The sequence below is a fragment of the Leopardus geoffroyi genome, chromosome D3, assembly GCF_018350155.1.
Source record: "Leopardus geoffroyi isolate Oge1 chromosome D3, O.geoffroyi_Oge1_pat1.0, whole genome shotgun sequence".
NCBI lineage: Eukaryota > Metazoa > Chordata > Mammalia > Carnivora > Felidae > Leopardus > Leopardus geoffroyi.
In genome coordinates this window covers 61,659,109-61,666,274 of record NC_059339.1, presented here as the reverse complement: position 1 = coordinate 61,666,274, position 7,166 = coordinate 61,659,109, and the positions used below count along the sequence as shown (strand labels likewise).

At 37.0% G+C, this 7,166-nt stretch overlaps 1 non-coding gene across 1 annotated transcript; it reads left to right on the top strand.

Annotated features, from left to right (window-relative positions):
- The first annotated feature begins 6,644 nt into the window (after positions 1–6,644).
- On the top strand, positions 6,645–6,751 carry LOC123588665. Its single transcript, XR_006707968.1, has one exon. It is a non-coding gene; the product is annotated as a U6 spliceosomal RNA (small nuclear RNA).
- The last annotated feature ends 415 nt before the right edge of the window (positions 6,752–7,166 follow it).

The window sequence follows — 7,166 nt, the reverse complement described above, 5'->3', positions numbered from 1 at the left end:
GTCAGGCTTCATAATAGGAAACACATTTACAAAGACACAGGAGAGGGAGAATGGCCATTTAGACAAACCACACATTTTGAGAAGTGTTGTAATGAAAGTATCTGTAGGGATAAAGAAATGAGAGAGGGATGGCTCTGTTGAGGGTGACAAAGAAGGATTCTGAGGGAAAATGGTCTCTAAATTGACCCTTAAAAAAATGATGATGAAAACACTTTAAGATGACAAGGATGAAGTAGGAATCCAGACAGGGGTGAATAGTATGTGCAAAGGCCTGGAGGTTTAATAAAGCTGGCTTTGTTGAAAGAGTTTGTTATCATGGTCACTTGTTGTTGGAGAAAACATGCAAGATTAGAAAGCAGTAGCATGTGCAATTGGCGAATGAATAAAGGGCCAGTTTATGGAAGGAATCAGAGGTCTTGATGAAAGGCTTAACTCTACTCAGTAAAAATACAAAGCAGTTGAAAAGTTACAAGTAGGCCAGTTACAAGTGGGCCAGTGATGACTGTGGATGGCCCTATATGTGTGTATTGGGAAGTTAGTACTTAAAGTGGAGGAAGAAAAAATTATGAGGCTATGACAAAAACACTGGGGAAAAAAAAAGAACAATAGGATAGTGAAAGATTCAAGAAAAAATAGAGGACAATATAAACAGGCCATGATGACTGACTTGGCCTGAGGGTACAGGAGCTTAAAAAATGGGGTGGGCACAGCATTCTAGCTGTCAGTCACAATCAGGAGAACAGAAGGAGGGTAATTTTAACTCTGTGTCTGGTGTGAAGGTGCATATATGAAGGATCTGAGGGGCTGAGCCCTCCATTTCTTTATGCCTGGTAGTGTTTTGGCTACAGACTATGAGGTGTAGAGAAGAGGTCTGGACCAGAGATTTAGCCCTCGGATATATTAGAAGTAGATGGAACTTCACTGGGAAAGAATGAATAGAAAAAGAAAAAGGAATGAAGTTTGAATGTTAGTATCACTGAAGCCAATAAGGTACAGAAACTGAGGCAGTCATGAAAGAGGGTCAAAAAAAGAAAAAAAAAAAAAAAAGGAGTTTCTAGATAAAGGAAGTTGTCAGTGGAGTCCAATTCCATAAGAAGGTCAGATGAGATTAGGTGTAAAAAATGTCCACTGGAACTGGCAATTACTGTGATCTTGATGAAGACAGTTTTAACATAAGGACAGTGAACAAAATCAAGATTGCCACATGTAGTAAATGAATGAAGGGGACTAAGAATGTTAGTAACTCCTGGGCGTGAAGTTGCAATTCAGTGTCAGAAATGGCACTAATAGAGCTAACTTCAACTGAAGCCACATGTCTGATATAGCAACTGCTCTGCTGAACCTCTCAACTCGCTTGTCTTAATGGTGACCATAACAGTAAATTGCCAACAAGAGCATAGCTTTCTTGTGTCATCTATTATTAAGGAGGGCAAATGAAAAGAGATAAGTGTTCTGATTTCCACTATCAATCAAATATTTGAGTCTCTGGTTATTTGACTATCAACTGTCAACATGAACATGGTTGGTCTGGAAACATTTGCGTCTACAGCTACAATCCCAGTTGGAATGTTCACATCTGAACCAAGTTTGTCTTTCCAACTTTCTAAACTGTTCTTTTGGCCTAGAAGGGTAAAGTACATTATCTCCTGCTATTTCATTTTTATTAAAACTGTTTGAACTTGGAAATGAGGCCTGATGGTCCCATTTTCAGAAGGCTGAAGGTCACTGGGTGTTTCTGTTCAAAAAGAGAAAACAATGTGTAACCCCTCTGGCACCATAATCGAAAGAAATAGTGTGGTGATTACAGCCCTGCACTGAGCTGGCGGCTGCTACAAATATTGGAACTGAGTTTGATAGGATCCTGTATTACCTTATAACAGAGTATCATTCCTTACAGTTCCAAGGTCAATGTCTCTTTCTCAAATAACATTTCGGACCTATAATTGTTCATCTACATGCCAGCAATTATGGGGGAATTGATCAGCCAGTAATTAATGCCATGCTATTACACTTTTTAATTTGTAGATTATGCAGCTGCAAGCGTTCTCACATTTTTAATTTGTATATTATACAGCCACAAATGTTTACAATGCCCTTTTTAATCTCCTTACACTACCACTGCCATTATTCACTATAGATTAATGATACCCTGGATGCTGGGGTTTATTTCATTTACCACTCTTACCAGGAGAGCAGTTAACATTACTGTGCTCTATTACTTAATGTCTTACTGCAGCTGCTGGTGAGCATTGGTTACCCTTTAAAATATTACCAGCCAGTTATTTTTTCTTTATTTTTTTAGCTCTCCTGTCACCAACAATATGACTCTGTGGTAATATTATACTTTATTTCCAAATTTATTTCAACTGGTTCTATCAGAGATATTTAAAGAATTCATCCTAAGTGATACAAATGACCTGAACCCCTCCTTACCCATCCTTGTCTATCTGACAGCCTATTTGGGATTATGTGACCAATATAAATTTTTTTGTGTTCATCCAACTCCCATTTTTTCTTCATACTTACAAGCCAATTAACTTATAAAGAAAATTTCAAGTAGTACCCAACTCCTTTTCAATTAGGCAGAAATAGATATTCTCAATACTGACTGAGGATAAGTCAAAAGTTTAAATTGATGCTGTTGGCTATGGCTGAGGTTATTGTGGAACATATATCTCCTTTGGTTTTCCTCAAGGTGATCCAGAGTTTCAGGGGAAGGCCTGGGCTATATCAGTTTCCTTGATAAGATATAGTGACAACTTTAACACTGGCACTACTCTAAGCCATCAGGATGCACAGCATCCACATCACAGCAGAATTCTATAAAACAGATCATGTGCACAATATAGTATTAGTCAGTGAGCAAGATACACAGAAGTGAATGATATTGCCTCTCTCCTCAAAGCATTTATATTATTCTTAGTAGTAGATATAAGATAAATATATAAAAAAAATAAGCTGTACATAACTAAATTACAGGAATGAAATGATTATATGAGAGTACAATGAACAGGGTGTCCCAGTGCATGTGATAAATGGACAAAAGAACATTATAACCAATTAGAGGAATGGCTTTTCAGAGGGAGAAGAGAGTGAACCCTGGAGGGATGACTTGAGCTGAACTCTGATGAAGGAGGCAACTTGAACAGGCTCAGAGGGGAGAAGCACTTTCCCTGAAGAGAATACAAAATGAACAGACACTTCAGTGATCAATGTTTGTTATACATTCATGGGGCAGTAAAGAGATGAATATGGCTAAAAGAACGTTCTTGGTGAAGAATAGTAAGACTTGAAGTTGGACGTTTTGCGTATAGCAATGGATCTAGAACACCAACATAAGGACTTGTGATTTCCTTCTGGGCAGAGAGAGTTTCCGTGGGGCATTTTTGATTGGCATTTGTTTGTTTTGTTTTTCTTTTTTTGTTGTTAATTTTGTTGTTATGGGAGTGCCATTATTGAAGCAATATTTTAGGGAAAAGAAAATGGTAGAGGCTGATGAATTAATTAGTTGTGAGATGATAAAAGTGTGAACTCTGATTGTTATATACCCAGCAGTTCCTAGACACCTGGAATGTTTCTCATGTCTCCCTCCTCACACTCTATGCCTCCCTCTTCTGTTCTCTGCTCCAACTCTACAAATTCTGTCTACTTTGAAATGCTCAGAACTTGAACCTAATCACTTTAATCCTTAAGATATTTACTGATTTTATGTTTTAACACAATATTATACATGTAGATGTCTTATCACCTAAAGCATTGTAATCATAATAATAATTATGGGTCAGATACTGAACTAAACATTTTATATGCATTATTTTATTTCATTCCTATAATCACCTGAGAGGTAGGTTCTTTAATTTCTACTAGGAAATTAACTAAGGCTTACTAATTATGACATAGTTACATAATGGCAGAGTCATAATTTAACCTCCAGTTTTCCAGTTGTATTCCTTTTTTTTGCATTTGTTCTTTCATTTTTTTCATTCATTCACTAATATGTATTAAGTACTCCTTAATACCAGACATGATCTTGTGCTAATACCTTAGTGAACAATAATAGATGAGATCCCTGTTTCTTGGTGATATGGCTCAGCAGAAAGTAAGTACAGCCTGTATTTTGAACAAGTTCTACTCTCATAAAATGTAATTGGAAAGCATATTGACTGTATTTCTCTGTGTCCCTTTAAATATAGTCTCCTACCCTTGAACAAAATGTAAGTAAATGTCCATGATTTTGGGTGATTTCCACATAATAAAAGGCCCCCATGTAGACAATTTTTATTTAGTTTTTTCCCAGCTTTATTGAGGAATAATTGACAAATGTAATTGTATGTATTTAAAGTGTACAACATGGTGATTTGATATGCATATACATTGTGGAATGATTACCAAGATAAAGATGATTAGAACATCCATCATCTTACATAATTAACTCTTTTTATGTGGTGAGAATGTGGTCTACTCACAGCAAATTTCACATATAAAATACTGTATTATAGCCATCATGCTGTACATCAGAGCCTTAGAACTTATTCATCTTATAACTGAAACTGTATACCCTTTGGCCTATATCTCCCATTTCCCCTCCCCACAGCTACTGGGAACCACCATTCTATTCTCTGGTTCTATGAAATGAGCTTTACTATTATATGTTTTTAAAATTTTCATAGAAGTGATGACGTGCTGTATTTGCCTCTATCTATCTTATTTAACTTATCAAAATTCCCTCAGTTTCATCCATGTTGTTGCAAAGGGCAGGACTTCCTTCTTTTTTTATTGCTGAATAACATTCTTCTGTGTGGGGGGGGGGAGGGTGTATCTCACATTTTTTAATCCATTTAACCACAGGAGGACATTTAGGATATTTCTGTACCTTGGATATTGTGAATAATGCTGCAATAGGCATGAGAGTACAAATATATTTTTGAGACACTAATATTGTTTCCTTCAGATATGTATATCCAGGAGTCAGACAAGGACACTACAAGAAAATGAAATTACAGGCCAATATCCCCAATGAACACAGATACTAGCAAACTAAATTCAAGAGTACATTATCCTCGACAAAATACTAGCAAACTTAATTCAAGAGCACATTACAAGGGTCACACACTATGATCAAATGGGATTTGTCCCTGAGTGGCAAGGCTGGTTCAATATGCACAAATCAATAGATGTGATATACCGCATTAATAGAATGAAAGATAAAAATTATATGATCATCTCAATAGATGCAGAAGAGGCACTGGAAAAAAATCAACATCTTTTCATGATAAAAACTCTCAACAAATATCATATAGGAGGAATTTACTTCAACATATAACGATCATTTATGACAAACCCACAGCTAACATCAGACTCAGTGGTGCAAAGTTACAAGGCTTTTCCCTAAGTTCAGGACAAGACAAAGAGGCCACTGTTGCCACTTTTATGCAACATAGTACTGGATGTCCTAGCTAGAACAATTAGACAAGAAAAAAAGAAAAGGCATGCAAATCTGAAAGGAAGAGGTAAAGTGATACCTTTTTGAAGATGACATGATTATATACATGTGTGTATACACATGTATATTTTAAAAACCTAATAGATAATTAGTAAGTCCAAATATAGTAAAAATCAAAGCTTTACATTTTATTCAGTATTATGGTCATTCGTCTTTACTAATCCAGAAGGCTATAGGCCAAGTCCTTCACGATGGAAAAGGCGAGGCATCTGCACTGCAGCTGATGTCTGCATGACCTTGGCTAGTGGGTAGCTTATTCTTCACCCAGTTTGTTAACTTTGACCTATGCTGATCCTTCCAGGGTCAGAGCTAGGAAAGGTGGAGCAGAATGGTGAGTGGAGTCCTTATCTGACGAATAATGTGACATAGTTTCACTCTATCTTGACCAGTCAGGTTCGTAAAATTCACTCTTGTTCAAGTGAACTCTAGGGAGGCCTGTTTTTTCCTTTATGTGGTTGATAAATTCTCTTGCATCTGGTTGTTGAAAGCATCTTCTTTAGCCTGTGACCTTTTGCTCCTTTCTGCTAAGTTCTTTTGACTTTTCTTATAGAACTTTTGGGTGGGACTTAAGGGAACATCATGTGGCCTAAAGGAAGTGCTCATCATGCATCCTTTTCCTCATCGAAGTTTAGGAATACAAATTGCCCAAGGCAGCCAACCACCTTTCCTTTCTTTCACTTCACTGTCAGAATAGATAACCAGCCTATCTCTCACACTTGAGATACTCTCAGACATAAATCCAACGTCCCACACACTGCAAGGGGCACATAGTAACTCTCAAAGAAGATTCTGTGGGGTACTCAGCTGTTATTTCAGAGGCTAAGAAAAACATGACTGTCCTTATCTAATAAAAGGAGTGAGACCCAGAACGTATCAGTAACTTCCACACTCAAACTTTCTATTACACAGTCCTTTTCTAGGCCTCTCAAACTTATCTTATACACGGAGCTGAATAATCTCACAGGGTACAAACTAATTTTGTCTAACCTCCTTTTACAAGTGCTGTATATAGCCTTGCACCCCACTTTACAATATGTTGTTTATTGTCTTAGGACCTCGGTTCCAGTCTAATATCATGATTGATACATAAACATAGAAACAAGTTCAAGTAGTAATAAGCACCATTAAGAGAACAAGAACTGTGCTCACTTTGGCAGTACATATACTAAATTTGGAACGATACAAAGAAGATTAGCATGGCTCCTAAACAAGTATGCCATACAAATTCCTGAAGTGTTCCATATTTTGGGGTGAAAAAAAGAGAGAGAGGCAAACCAAGAAACAGACTTAACTATAGAAAACAAACTGATGGTTAGCAGAGGGTTGTATGATGAGGGGGATGGGGATTAAGGCGGGCACTTGCTGTGATGAGCACCATGTGTTGTATGTACGTGTTGAATCACTGTATTGCACACCTGAAACTAATATTGCACTGTATGTTAACTGATAGGAATTTAAGTAAAAACTTAAAAAAAGAAGAAAATAAAAGGAGAACCTAATGTAGAAGAAAGGAATAAGGAGGACAGCATTAGATGGTGTAGTCAGGGGAACATTTCAAAGGCATAGTATTTAGTAGGAACTTGATTGACAAAGAGAAAGCCATGCAAAGATCAGGGGTAGGTACATTCCAAATAGAGGATTAAAGATCCTGACAACAACATTG